This window comes from Terrapene carolina, unplaced genomic scaffold, assembly GCF_002925995.2.
Source record: "Terrapene carolina triunguis isolate 2854851 unplaced genomic scaffold, T_m_triunguis-2.0 Scaffold88, whole genome shotgun sequence".
Lineage (NCBI taxonomy): Eukaryota > Metazoa > Chordata > Testudines > Emydidae > Terrapene > Terrapene triunguis.
In genome coordinates this window covers 46,750,237-46,765,952 of record NW_020664439.1, presented here as the reverse complement: position 1 = coordinate 46,765,952, position 15,716 = coordinate 46,750,237, and positions in this window count along the sequence as shown.

The following is a 15,716-nucleotide window of genomic DNA, read 5'->3' as shown; positions in this document are numbered from 1 at the left end:
CTGTGCCTTCTACCATTATGTGAAGAATGACCCTTTAAATTCTCCAATCACGCCCCACCCCTCTATATAACCATAGCAGCAGCTCCGCTCACCACACCGGCTGAATAACGCACAGAATCCAACTCGCTCTTTTTAGCTGCGGAAATGCACATGACTCACTCTTTGTGTTACCTGTGCTCTGGGGCCATGACACCACTTTGATGAGAGACCCTTCCCACCAGAACATAGCCAATGCCATAGTGCATCAGACTAATGGTCCATCTTGTCCAGTATTCTCTCTCCGACAATGGCCCAGGGCAGATGCTTCAGAAAAAGGTGCAAGAAACACCCCCCCCCAGTGGACAACTATGGAATCACTACCCCAGGAGGAAGTTTCTTCCTCATCCTCATAAATTAGTGGCTGGCTTATGTTCTGAAGCATGAGCAAGTCTATCCCTTATAGCTTGTTTTAATCCTGTCTCCTCTGCAGGTCTTGTAATCTGGAACATCCTCCTCGTAGCCTTCCACCTAAGCAATTCCACCTATTCAACTCCCATCTGAAAACATGCACTTCGCTCCTCTTGGTACAACAAAACCAAGTCAACGCTGGAAGAATGCGCTGGATTCTGCCCTGCCTTATGCATGAGCAATAAAAATGACTGGCTGCGTTCTAATTGCAGAATCCTTTTTCTTGGTGACAACGTAGCAGAAGCATGAGGGTACACAGCTGGATTTGCCGAGCCCAAGATGAGCTGTGCAGGGCTGGTAATTAGACTTGTAAACTGAGCACATTTGAAGTGGAATCAGTGAGGGGGAATAAATATGAAAACCAATTATGTCCTTTTAACCAAGTTGCTTTTCTGACTACAATCATCTCACTGTTTACAGGCAAGTTTAACATAAAATGGGGAAATGTGACCCACTTTCCCCCCCCCCAGTTGAATTATTAAATGAATTAGGGTGATCGGGATGAAAGCAAGGATTCCCTTTCCAGTAGAATTTAAGAATTGGCATTGGATGCCGCTTAATTTGGCCCACGAATTCTTAAGTCACACACACACAGAGGAATAATTGGAGCATTGAGATGAGAATTTACGGTACCATTTTGGCAGGGGAATCAGTGTAGATTATAGAGCAGTGCACTGCTACAAGGGGAATTCTTGTTGCGGGCAGGGAACAAACGTAACAAGGGAAGAGCCTCAGGAAAATCTGCTGGGTGACATTCCTCAAACAGGTTTTGCTATCAGAAAATCTAATGAGGCTTAAAGAAAACTGATAATTCATTAGCATTCTTGACATCTTTGCTGATTACTCCCCCTTGGCAGCATAGCATATTGAATAGATGAAGACTAGTTTGGAAATGTAGTGAAAAGGCAGGCTGCCGCATGCATCAAACACGAACGGCCATGATCATCTCATGAACGTTATTTGAATCAAACAGTGTCAAATAACCCGAAGAGTAGCTTCCATTTATGTAGCAGAGGCTCATGCCAAAGGATCCCAAAGCACCTCATGACGAATTGAGGGGCTGATCCCACGAATGGTGGAGCATCTCCTGAGTACATCTAACTCCACTTGACTAAGATCTGATTTCTCCTCTCACTTCTCCTGGGGTAAATCAGGAGTAACCCCAATTAAATCCATGGAGTTACTCTGCTCTTAAGCCGATGTGTGAAGAGAGTCAGACCCTTTCCATATCTTTGAGACACCTGCATTTCTGAAGCACTCATCACCATGTCGGCTGGGCTGTGGCGCAGGACAGAGCCTGACAGTGAGCCAGGACCATAACAAGCCAGGACCATATTCCTTACTGTTCCCTCGTTCTATCGGTGAGTTTCAGGTGTGGTGTGAACCGGTGGAACACCAGGGAATGTCAGGGAGGCAAGATTTTACCTCCTCTTCATCACCTGCTGCAAGCCTTTGGGAAGAGAGGAGTTTCACATCATGGGCTGAATGTGGCCAGGGAAGGAGTAATTGGGCTGTCTCCAGGTTTTTGCTGAATAGGCGTGCGCTTAAGCATGCGCTTAAGTGCCTTGCTGCACTGGTGCCTGAATAAGTAGAACTGTACAGTTAGCTGATTTAATACGAAGGCAGTTGCATTTACTTAAGTTTCTAGTTCATAGATTGTTAAACCCCTTTTTGTTGAGCTTCATGACACACTTAAGTTTATTGAGCTTTATCGGCCTTGTTCTTCTTCCTCAATAAAGAGGTTATTTTAAAAGGGATTTCTGATATTTAATGAACAATCTACTCAAGGCCTTACTGAATCTAAATTAAATGCCAATAGGAGCCCTTTCATTTGCACTGTTTGCACTAAAAATTTGGGAGACAAGCTGGTTTGTCTTGAGTCCAGAGACTGTTTCACTAAAGGCAATTTTGTCCTTCACGTTAAAGATCATGAAATGGACCAGATCCCCAGCTGGCGTACATTGGAATAGTTCCAATAAATCAATGGAGATTGGCCAATTTATGCCACTTTAGGATCTGGCTCGGGAAAGAATTCAAGGCACAGACAGCTCTTGTAGGCTGAGTTCCAGTGATAACTGGGCACTCCTTGATGTCCACGGTCTAAGAAATAAAAAAACAAATATTTACTTCTGGAAAAACACAATGATTTAATCTCCTTGATTTAAACTGTCTGTCCAGCTCCGGGGCCTAATTGTATTTTATTCAAACTTGTTGTGCTTTTTGTTTTATGCCTTTAATAGGATTATAGGGAGATTATTTTGTGCTTTTGTTCTTAGAAATCCTGATGTTTAAAGACAATTTAGCGCTTTAGATGAAATCTCCATGTTGGGCTTTCCGAGTGGGAGATGCAAACATGACCTTTCCTTTCGTGGAAAAGGATTTCATGGAGTTAGCTCTCAAAACCTGGTGCCAAATTGCTTGCAAACCCTCTGGTGCTGCCACACGGCTGATTGCTACTTTCTTTTCTTTGAAATTAAAAAGCAATGGGCCCAGCATCGCTGTAGTTGGTGGCAGCGAATCCTGACTTGTAGTGCTGAAAGTGCAAAGACTAGAAAAGTTTTACTTGAAATGAAATGTAGGCGAAATGTTTCCTATAACCTCTAGTGAATCTTGGCTCACAAAGACGACTATGGTCTGGTCTCCATTACAAAGTTAGGTCAACACAAGGCAGCTTACACTGACCTCGTTGTGCATGTGTCTACACTTAAATTGGTCTCCCCCGCTGTAAGCACCCTGTTATCCAACATAATAACACCACCTCCTCACGTAGCATAGAGCCATGGTCAATGGTCTTAGGTTGACACACTGTGTGAGGAGACCCTGCGTTACTTATGTTGACCCTAACTGTCCTCCAGCAGCTGTCCCACAATGCCCCACACAGACCACTCTGGTCACCATTGTGAACTCCACTGCCCTGGGCTCATGGACAACAGAAGCCTCCCTTCTCCCTTAAAGCCTCGCAAAGTTTTGAAATTCCTTTTCCCCGGCTTGGTGAGCACACCTAGCAGCTCTCCATTGTTGAGTGCAACTGGCCAGCTGGCAATGCTGGCTACACACTCCAGATGCGCTCCTGCCTGGAGCAGGCAGGAGATATGGGGTCTCCTGGGCCTGTGGGGAGAAGCTCCACGCCAGCCATAGAAACGGCAACATCTCCGAGCAGATTGCTCAGGGGATGCAGGAGAAGGGTTACGCCAGGGACCAGCAGCAGTGCTGCATGAAAGCCAAGGAGCTGCGGCAGGCACACCGGAAGGCCTGCCATCTATCACTCCACCGCAGTTCGGGAACCCCATTGCAGCAAATCCATCCACTATGTTCTGCACGTTTCCCAGAGTCACCGTCCTGGAGATCAGGAGATGATTCATGGCCTTGCACACTTGCATCACAATGGATTTCCTGACTTCAGATTGATTCCCAACTGACCAGTAACAATCTGGCATTGCACGTTTCCACAGTGCGGTCACCATTTCCTTCTCCACTGTCCATGCAGCTCTCATTTTGGTGGCCATGCGCTGGACAGCTGGGGCGAGCTCAGTGCACAGATCCAGGAATGTGGCCTTGCGCATCCGAAAATTCTGAAGCCACCGCTCATCCTCCCAAACCTGCATGACGATATGAGCCCGCCAGTCAATGCTCGTTTCTCAGGCCCACAAGTGGCTCGCCTCTGTCGTTTCTCAGGCCCACAAGTGGCTCGCCTCTGTCTGCAGCTGCTCCATGAACGCCACCAACGACTTGGATTCGTTCTCATTATGTCCCACTGCAATCTGTCCTCCAAGGAATCATCATGTTCCCCACTCATTCAGTTCTTCTTGTGGCTCTGCAAATACCTCATGGTCATGTGCCTTGTGTTTGCAATGCTCGGGACAATAGAGCAGAGCTGGGCAGGCTTTCAGGCTACTGTCAGAGCTGGTGGACACCGAGGAGGGCCCTGCGGGTTTGTGGGATTTTGAAAATTATGGGCTACAGATAACATTATGGGATGGAGACAGCTGCAAACTGGGAAGTTGACCCCATGCTCCCAGTCGCCCCCGCACGACTCGTTTCAGCCCCATCATGCACTGCCAAAACTTGGTGCGCTGGATGGTGGTGATTTGCACAGTGGGATACTTACCCGTGGTGCACGGCACTCTGCACCGATCCAAGCTCACCTGGTGCATATGCGCGCCGCCAACACAAGGAGACAAGTATGCACGTGCACAAGCGACGTGCTAAGTGCAGCGGCTGCATGCCGACATAACTTAAAATAAATAAATTAATGGAGATATCCTATCTCCTAGAACTGACCTTGAAAGGTCATCAAGTCTAGCCCCCTGCCTTCACTAGCAGGACCAAGTACTGATTTTGCCCCAGCTCCTGAACTGGCCCCTTCAAGGGTTGAACTCACAACCCGGGGTTCAGCAGGCCAATGCTCAAACCACTGAGCTATCCCTCCCTCAAACTTGAATAGATATAAGTGTGTAGTGTAGACATGATGTATGTCTAGACTAGAGTTTTGCCCCTTTTAACTCGAGTTAACTGATTGCCATATAAACTTGTAGTGAGCTAGCACGTCTGTAAATCCTAATCTAGATACTCCACAAACATTTGTTCAAAGACGCAAACATTTATGATTTACCCGAGTCTCGGTTACAAATGTGAGACCAAACTAGCGTTTGCAAAGACGTTCGCTCACTCGAGTTAATAGCTGACGTGGCTTGTGACAGAATCCGAGTCATGTGACGTGTGTGCAGAGTGCTCACTCACAACCTGCCTTGGGTTTTGATATTTGAACATGGCAAGGTAAAGGCGCAACGGGCAGCTTTATGACCCGGTGCTAAAGGGTGGGGTGGGGGGGATGGGTTGTCAAGGGCTACAGCTGAGTGGCAGTGACTGGAAGGTTATTGGGAGCTCCCTAGATCAAGACACTGAAGCTCAGTAGTGAGATATTAAAGCCCCAAAGACCTGTCTCAATACTACCTTGAGTTTCCATGTAAACCCTGGCACAGATCCTCTGGGTGGGGTGAGTCTCATCGTTGGTTGTTCCGAAGCGCTATTCACAAAGAGAAGGAAATGATGATCTTGTGGTTAAGACATTTGTCACGGGCTCCCGGAGTGATCTGGAGCAAATCATTTAATCTCTCTGGGCCTCAGCCCTCCACCTGTAAAATGGGCATAATGCAGTCCCTTTCTCCCACCCTTTTTCTTGTCTATGTCTGTAAGCCATTTGGGACAGGAACTGTGTATGTGAATGTATAGTGCCCGGCACAACAAGGCCCAGATGCACTTTGGAGTCTCTAGGTGCTATTGTAATACACACCATATTAATAAACTCCAAAGAGCTGTCCTTACATCTAACACCTGAGAGCAGCGTCTCTACCGCTAGGTATTTTTTGTTTGCAAACTGTGGTGAGTTTGGTTTAGTTTTCAGGACATTGTTCATGGGAGTGGAAAGTGTAACGTGCCATGAGCAATTAGCAGGAGGAACACGTGCAGTGCAGATGGATTCTCTTTCCTCTTTCATGTGAACAAAAGACAAAGTCCCTTGAATGGAGGAAAATGGAGAACTTTAATGCAAGCCCCAGGAAATGCAAATTAACTCCACAAATAAAGCAGCTTTTCTTCCCAGAGCCAAGAAAACAGAGTTGATATACACAACAAGCTTTTATACCTTAGGAAACAGTTCCCTCAATGAGGCGCGTGATATCTCATCCTAGAAATACGGCTCAAGGATGAGTAGTCATATTTTATTGTTTCTTTTATTCAGACAAGTTCCAAGCTTCAGAGGTGGACCGGGCAGCTGAACTTCCCCAAAGCCTGGGGGTGTTTGGTTTGAACCATCGCAGAGTGAGGGGACGGCACCCGAGTTCATTCAGAGCCAGAGTTCAGAGATTTTGGATAGGGCCCATTGTTATTCTCAGAGGGATAGTTCAGTGGTTTGAGCATTGGCCTGCTAAACCCAGGATTGTGAGTTCAATCCTTGAAGTGAGCCATTTAGGGATCTGGGGCAAAAATCTGTCTGAGGATTGGTCCTGCTTTGAGCAGGGGGTTGGACTAGATGACCTCCTGAGGTCCCTTCCAACCCTGAGATATTCTATGATTATTGAGCCTTGCTGGAGGGGAATTCACCCCTGTGCTATGGCTGCACCAGCACAAATGGGCTATAATTGCTCTCTGGGAATCGCCGCCCACAGAAAATGTTCCAGGGGTGCATCAGGGTAGTCCCCAACCCCGGTGATTCTGCACCTCTGGAGTGACCCATCAGACCAGGCCTGATCCCCCTCTGCCACAGCCACTTCCCCTATGTCGCCATGCTGACCCTAGCACCTGTGCAGGGATGAATCTGCCCCCCCCCCAATGCATATAAGACAGGAAATGATGCCACGAATGGAAGCCCCAACTAATCTGGTAGCCGACGTAACCCAACTGCAGCTGGCACAATAAAACCCAGAGCTGAGCGTGAGCACAGGAGGATGTTGTGAACGGGAAAGAAACACACCCGGGCTGCATTGAGCCTGACTCACGAAGGCTCCCTTCGGCCACAGGTCCGAATCTCACAGGAATCAGCTCCGTCTTTTGTTCTTCCTCGGTTCAGAAAATGACCCCTAAGCCAACACTTCCAGGTTGGAAACAAAGATCCCATCCTATCCCTCTGGGGCCAAAGTCTGGGGAGGTGCGCTGGGGGGTTGCAGAGTGCCAGTGGCCAAGCTGATGGTCTCTGAGCAGGTCAGAACAACTCAGGGGTAAACTCACTTGGAAGTCAACTTGGCTGATCCTTCCAGGTAAAGGAGCAGCATGAGCAGGCAAAACTCTCACCAACGTGAGTGGGAAGTTGGCCTGGGGAAAACCTGGGGAAAGGCGTCAGGATTTGCCCCCTACAATTTATCCCCATTGCTTAAAGAGCCAAGGGGATGTTACCGAGAAGCCGTGGAACATCAGGGGAAACACCCTGATGCTGAGGCTATGTAGAAGAGCCTCCCAAAGGGAAGCCATGCCATCACCTGCTATGTACCACTAGCCAGGAAAATAATGAAAACCAGACTGGAGGGGAACAGTGCTGCATGGCCCAGGAACTGCTTCATCCTGAGCACTGACGATTCCATCTAATGAGCCAGACCCTCCGCTGGTATCACTCGGCGTCATCCCATTGTTGGTAATGGAGCTACATCATTGAACACCAGGGAAAGACCTGGCCTTATGCAGCTCAGAAACTTCTTGTAAACAAACCTGCCGTGTTCAGATCATTCCAGATCTTCCCACCCAGAGCTCAGCAAAGGGACGGGGAATCCCGGTGGGGCAGAATCCGGCACGTCCTCAAATCCATCAAACATGCAGGCTCCCAGGTCAGGGAAACAGACAGCTTATCGGGATTTGGATGATAAAAGCTCAAAGAAATCAGCGGCATCCCAGGAAGGAATGACTGGCATTGGAAGGAAAGCGGGTGTGTGGAGGAGAGCGTGCAGCACATCGGCAGCGGAATGCAATTTCAATTTTCTTTGTTTTCTCCCCCTTCCGGCCTTTTATTAACACCCTGCTAAATTTCTCTGTCTAGCAGCAGCTGCTGTGTTAGTGATCAGACTGCAAGCGATGGCGGGTCTCTGTCTTGGGAGATCACAGGGGGCAGTACAGGTCAGGACCGTCAGATGGGCCAGTGTGGGTACAAATGTCACATTGCTAGCTACAGCGCTGAAAGGGGAGGGGTAGGGAGCAAGGGAGAGATGGAGGGGATGGGGCGTGGGGGAGGTGTAAAGAACTTCATGACACCTCATCCCTGACGAGCTGCCGATTTCACCTGGCGTCTACATTTCACGAGTCTGCTGCCTTCCCTGTTCAAGTACAAGCCAATTAGGCATGTGCTCGGCTTTGGGAAATGAAGTTACATGAAAAGTGCTGTGAAGGTGTCATTGGTTGGGATTATCCCTGATTATGTTTGGCTGGAGGCGCAGACTGGAGCCCTTAGCCAGGTATCCGCAAGCCAGGATGGACGGGCGAGGAGGGGGGAGTTAACGAAGCGGCTCTGGACTGTTCAGACATTTTGGTCTTGGGTTGGGTTGAAGGAGGAGAAGGGAGTTTGGGCTGTGTGGCGCGTTCCATCCCTCTCTCCCTGCTAAGCGTGCTACTGGGGCTTTTGGGATGCCGACCTCGTACGGTCGGAACTGGACTGAAACCCAACACGTTGCATGTAGCAGGATCAGCATCCATCAAACAGGATCATCTCCGGGTCACAACGAACCTAGCGAGAGGCAGTAGGGTCTGTGCTGGTAATCAGAAAAGCAGGGTTCTGTTTCTGGCTTTGCTACTGTCCTGCTGTACGACCATGGGCACGCTACTTCAACTCGCTTTCCCCTCCCACCCTTGCCTGCTTCGATTGTAAGCACTTTGGGGCAGGGACTGTCTTTCACCATGTGTTTGTACAGCACCTTGCACTGTGGGGGTCCCTGATCTCAGTCAGGGCGTCTTGGTGTTGCTGTGCAACAAATTAATCTTTGCCAGGAAGAAAGCTGGTGAAATAGAGATCACAGGGACAGGAACCACAAAAATACCTAAGGAGATGGAAATAAAGGAGACAAGCTCAATACTCCATTGCCAGTAGGGTGACCAGATGTCCTGATTTTATAGGGACAGTCCCGATTTTGGGGGCTTTTTCTTATATAGGCTCCTCTTGCCCCCCACCCCCATCCCGATTTTTAACACTTGCCCTCTGGTCACCCTAATTGCCAGTCACTCGAACCGGCTGGTCCCAATGGAAGAAAATGATGTAACTGAACTGAACCCCTGGGTAGAAAGGTGGCAGGCTGTGATTACTGCTCATTTCGCTGCTGCCGCATCCTTCCCTTTCAGCCCCATCTGTTTGTTTCATCTGCCTGTTCCATCTTACCCTAAGCGGAGGTGGTAAGCTCTTTGGCCACGCAGTACATTTTTACTCTGTGTCTGTCCAGCAGGGGGCTTTAGGCATTATCGTCATACAAATAACAACCTGCCACCAAGGGAAGAGGTCAGCATGGAACATGAGGAGGAGAAATAAGAGGAGAACGAAATGGTTTATCAGTGTAAATAGCAAGGCCTAGCGGTCTACGTGTAACAGTGACAGAGCCCGGTCGTCGGCGGGCGGGATCGAACCTGGGACCTCGGGAGCTAAATGCATGAGTCTCTACTGCATGAGCTAAAAGCCACGTGGCCGTTAGCTCAAGCTGTAGAGCAGACTCATTAATCTCTCTCTCTAAGTGGTCTCCATGCCACTAGAGGGGACAGAACAACACACCCAGGAGGTATGCGGGTTACATAAGCACAGCTTTGGGAGTCAGGCGTGCTGAGTTCTAATTCTGACTCTGCCCTTGATTTGGGGTTTGGGTAAATCACTTCCCGTCTCAGTATCTCACCTGCCCCTCTGGAACGTGGGGGGGGGGATTAACTGGGAGAACTAATCAGCACCTGGAAGAGGTAAAGTGTTAGGGATCATCATCCAAATTACACACCTGTTGGACCCAAGCCTAGGGACTGGATCACCACCGCCTGGTGCCTTGTGAAGTCATTTACCTCTGGGCTAAACAAAGCTGCTGCGGTTGCACAGGACCCACAGGAAAGGATGCAAACGTAAAGATTTCTACCATGCTGAGGCTTTTTCCAGCTCAACTAAGCAGATTTATAACAGCAGGAAAGCCCGCGGTGTCAAACTAAGGCTTGTGCCAAGTTACAGACAGCGTCAGAAACAGAACTCAGACGCAGGAGATTTTCCCACCCCTGTTGGACACAGTGATTCCAGTGTCTGCTCCATCCAGACTCGATTACTGCCATTTTGGATACTTTAAATCAAGATTGGGGGGGGAGCTTCTGGCTGCACTGAAGAAGAACGTTGCTGTTGACTGCAATAGGGCCAGGGTTTCATCCGATGTGCTCCAACAACAAGCTATTGAACTAGATGCAGGGGTCATTGGCTGCGATTCTCCGGTCACACAGGAGGTCAGACTAGATCAGTGGCTCTCAACCTTTTTGGGCTCAGGACCAATTTGTACATGTTTATGGCCTGTCGCAACCCAGTAAATAGTCTGGGGGTGGAGGCCATAGAGTGGTTTCGGTCAGATCCTGCCCCCGGGAGGGGTTGGATCCTGCCCAGCACTCACCCCACGGTGGTGTCTCCTACAGCTTCTGTGCTGTCGGGCTGGCTGGGCTTGGCTCTCCACTCTGGGCATTGCAACCTCCGGGGCTGCAGAGCCACTCAGGTTTGGCGCCCACCTCCCTGACTGGACCAAATTTGTGAGGATGGAGTTGGGACCTGGCTCCTGGGGTTGCAGGGCCACTCACTCAAATTTGGCCTAGCCGGACTCCCATCGTCATGGCGGCTGGGCCAAACCTGAGGGGCGCTGGGACCCCCGAGGTTGCAGTGCCAGGAGCAGGGAGGTGAGCCCAGCCAACCCTGTGGGACAGGAGCCACAGAAGCTGCCACGCCGCCCTTTGAAATATTCTGACGACCCAATTTTGCGTCCCGACCCACAGGCTGAGAAACCCTGACCTAGATGATCATAATGGTCCTTTCTGGCTTGAAAATCTAGGAATCTATTAACGCTCTGGCCCTCGGACTGAGTGTGGAACGGCTCCAGTTTGTGCAGAACAGAGTGACCTGCTTCCTCAGCTCCATGGAACTGCTAACGTGGGAATGTGACACGAGGGAGACGTCTTCAGCTTCCCTTAAAGCAATATAGTAACTGGGAACAAGGAGAAGGAAGTAGCATCATGTGACCAGCCAGCTTCCTGCAGACCCCCAGTCGCCTGGGACCACAATTTGGGAAGCTCTCTCTCACGGAGTGTGGGGGGACACCAGGCCCCGCACCCCCGGCTTCCTGCGATTCACCATGACTCTCAGCCAGCCAGTAAAGCAGAAGGTTTATTTAGACGACAGGAACACAGTCCAAGACAGATCTTGCAGGCACAGACAACAGGACTCCCCTCAGTTAGGTCCATCTTGGGGTCCCAGGGCACCCCAGCCCCCTTGGGAGGTCAGAGCCCCGTCTGCCTCCCAGCCATATCACCAGCCAGCTCCCGCAACTCTTCCTTCAGCGACCCCTCCCACAGCCTTTGTTCAGTTTTCCGGGAAAAGGTGTCACCTGGCCTCTAACCCCTTCCTGGGTTCTCATGTTACATGCTCAGGTATTCTCCGTCGGTCAGTCTCCCATCCCCCAATGCAGACTATCCTAGCCACACTCCCCTGTCAGCATTCAAAGACCACAGTAAGAACAGTCCCAGTTTGTCACACTCTCCTGCCTAAAAACCAACCTTAACCAGCCAAAGGAAATGAAAAACATCGTGAAATCTGCCCAGAACCTGGGAAGGTGAAGAGCAGATCCCACTGTGACAACACCGTGGACACAACCGTGTGGGCCTGCGGTCGGAGGCTCTGGGGGTGGGTGCTACAGAATAACGAAAGGTTAGATATCTGAGCCCCCTGTCTTGGTCTTTAGCCACAAGCCCATCCATGCATCGTTTGTGACTCCACTCACTTAGCTGCTTACAAGTTCACACTGGGCCTTATCATTCACCCCGACCTTAGCACTAGCCGAATAAAATCTGCCTGTTAACTGCCCTCAGTTCAGCCAAGAAACGGCGGGGGCTCTGGAATTCATAGCAGCACCAGTTGACACGAGTTCCCCGAGTATTAGCACTAATCACCATCCCGAGCAAATTAATTCAAATTACGTTCAATAGACCATTAAGCCATTGTCGGTGGCATTGCTTTCCCATCCGCTCACATTTGCACGAGGTAATTAAACCCATTAAAATGTAAACCAGCTTTTTTGCGTTTGGAATGGAAGAAAGGAGGACGAACAAGAAGATGAATAACAACTTGGCTAACAGAGCTACTGTCGCCATTATTTTCAATACACTCATTAGCTCCTATTCTCCAGTGGTTTCCGTGCTGATACATAACGCGGGATCCTCAGCTGGGGTAAACCAGCGGCGCTCCCTTGACTTCAGCAGAGCTGCATTGATTTGCACCAGATCACAGTCTGGCCCACAGTGTCACCGGATGAGCAGTCAGGTAGGTTTTCAATTCAGCCCTAACTCACTCCCCGGCGTTTGCTAGATTCTATTCTGGTCTTTTCCCCAAATGCGGGCATGTGGGAGGAAGAAAGCAAACAGTATTTGCACTTAAAGGAAAAACACGCCAACAGAAAGAGGAGATTTGATTTAGCTGCACAGTCTGCAGCGACAGGGAAGCGGTTTCAAGGTCGAGCAATTCTCCCCTGGATGTTCACTCAGCTGAGCGACAGCTACTTGATGATGACACAGATTCCTTATTTATTGGGTAATAGAATGGAACGCAAGGTTGCACTGACAGCTGGTCAAAATGGTTATTCAGAGTGTAATTCTCTGCCTGTCGTCCCTACGTCGGGGGCGGGAGGGCAGGCGCTGCTCTGAGAGGCCTTCCCAGCTCCCAGCAGGACCCACACTGATAAACCTAATGGTTTTCATGACAAGCCAAGTGTTTAGAGCTAAATGGATTAGAAATTAGAGAGACTCGGGAGAGAAAGAGACACACAATGGGGTTCCAGGGATCGTTGGACAGAGATAAAAATTGCTTTGTAATTTCAGGTTCTGATCAAGCCTGGAGAATTCCACGGGCCCCACAGCAGTGGTGCCGAAACTAGGGGGGATGGAGGGTTGCCGCACCCCCTGGCTCGAAGTAACAATAACAAACTAAATACATGGTTTCTATCATCAGCACCCCCACTATAAAAAATTGTTGCAGCACCTCTGCCTTCAGACCTTTGTCTTGTGGGTTATTTTCAACCCCAGCAGAACCCTTGGACACCATATATCTCCCTATAGAAGCAGCCCTGGGTTTGTTATCACTCTTGCTTGGTGGGTGTTGTGTTTTCACCATGCTAGTTGCACGGGAAGGATAATTCATTAAAGAAACACGGCTCTTATGTAGAAGATGCCTGATATTTAAAGCAACCCAGAGGAAGGGCATTTGACTAAGTAGTGAGGTATCTTCTGAGAGATCAGATGTGTTATGGGGGACATTTGTAGCTTGATACCTGCCTGTATTGAAGACAGCTGGACATAAATATGGAATCTAGGAATTGTTTTGGGGAAGTTCTCTGCCCTGTGTTCTACAGGAGGTCAGGCTAGGTGATCACAATGGTCCCTTCTGGCCTTGGACTCTATGAATCCATCCCTGCATAGTCTCTCATGACCACCCACATATATAAATATGCCACACACAGCCCTGGAGTCTTCAAATCACTCCAGCTCTGCAGATTGGCTGCTAGACCCCTTGGGGTGAATGCTGTTGAACAGCATTGAGACCCAGTAGAAAAGTACAGGCCCAGTGGGATTTCAAGACCGCAGAACAGTATGTGGCCATGACGTCCAGGCGATAAATCCAGAGCTATGTGATGAATGTGTATTCAGAGAGGCAGTGTGATATATTGTATAGAGCAATGGAATGAGAGCTAGGAGACCTCAGTGCTATCTATTTATCTATGCTCATATTCATCTCTGAACTATATGAGTACGTACCTAGTCCTGTTCTAAATCAGGGGAGGAAGGCTGGTATTAGGTAAGACTAACATTATGGTTAAGGCACTACCCTAGGAGTCTCAGCACCTTGGTTCGAATCCCACCGCTGGCACTAATTTATTGCATAGCCCTGGGTAAGTCACTTAATCTTTGTGTGCCTCAATTTGCCCATCTGGGGATAATGATATCTACCCTCCTGTTTAAAGTGCTGACAGACTTTCGGATCCATGGGTCCTATGTCCCTTTGCACCTTTAACATCCTCTCCGGATCAATTGCTGAGCTTGTGGGTCACGACCGCCAAGAGGCTCACAAAAGGCAATTGGGGGAGGTCAGGAGGTGTTGAAAATTTTGTTATAATCTAATGCAAAGAACATCTCGCTTCCGCACTCCCCGCCCACCTTTACCCTTCATGATCAAACATTCTCCGTCAGCCTCTTGAAGCACGCACACAAATAAATCCTCGACGCTCATCAGTGTTATCTTGGATACATTTTCTGCTCTTACGTTTACAATCAATGTAAAGAGGTTTCCATTTGTTTTTAACTTTCAATAAGGGGTCGCCAACCTGAAATGGTTTAATATATTTATCCCTCTCCCCAGCCCCTTGCAGAGTGTCAGCTTGATCTACAACAGACCAGGCACGCCCCTCCTCGCTTCCAAAGCTATCTCTGTTCATTGATAAATTCCACTGGCAGCCAGGCGGGTTTCCTCCGTGTGGCTGGAAGGTGCTTGTATATTCACAGATTAAGCTTCTCGACAGCAGCAAAGGGGAAAGAGACATTCGAATCTGTCTCATTGATTGTGTCCCCCGTGCTCCGCGCAGGAAAGCCCGATGCTCTAAAAGGAAGTCATCGATCCAGTTTCTTAACGATTACACTGCACTTGAAGCAAGCCAATAGCAGCGGCTATGAGTCTTCTATTCATGCATGAATAAACTCGCAGGGCATTCAAGGGGCAGACCCTGCTGGGGTCACAGTGTGAATCTGGTACTCAAAGGCCAGGTCGACACTGGATTGCCAAGATAGCTACAGCGGTATAATATACTGGCCAAGTGGTCCCAGGGCATCCTGCCCTGAGCGAAACAAGCCATACTGGTAAAAGCACAGCTTTCCCCCTGTTGCTGCATCTCCACTCGGCGCTTCTGCCAGCAACAGTTATGCCAGTCAGGGGTCACACCTCATCGCACCCTGAACTGACTCAGCTAGGGCAGCAGAAGTCTGTAGTGCGGACCTGGCCTACGTGTGCTGGGGACCTTGCAAGAGAGCGGGGCTAGTCAATCTTGTGCACTGCTCTCGTAGGCTCTTCCTTGCTGCCTCTTGAGCCCAGATGTCCCTGGATCTGGCTGCGCTCTATCTGACAAGGCTTCATTATGGCTGTGAAAGCTGTTGAGAGCTGTCAGGGCGGGGAGCACGCTTCAGTGCAGACAGGACACAAGATGGGGAGCCCAGGGACCGGGAGGGAGCTGTTGCTTGCAAGTCAGAATCACTGACTTGCTGGGGCAGGAAATGGGGGGGTGTCTGTGCCTCAGTTTCTCCCTCTGTCGAACAGGGATAATGATACTTATCCACTTTGGCAAGGAGCTTTGAGATGTGAGTGAATAGGTCCCTATGGGTCTGTCTCCACCGCAATGAAACACCCGCGGCTGGCCCGGGTCAGCTGCCTGGCTATAAAACTGCAGTGTAGACGTTCGGGCCTAGGCTGCAGCCCAGGCTCTGGGTCCCTCCCCGCTCGCAGGGTCCCAGAACACAAACATCTACACTGCCATGGTATAGCC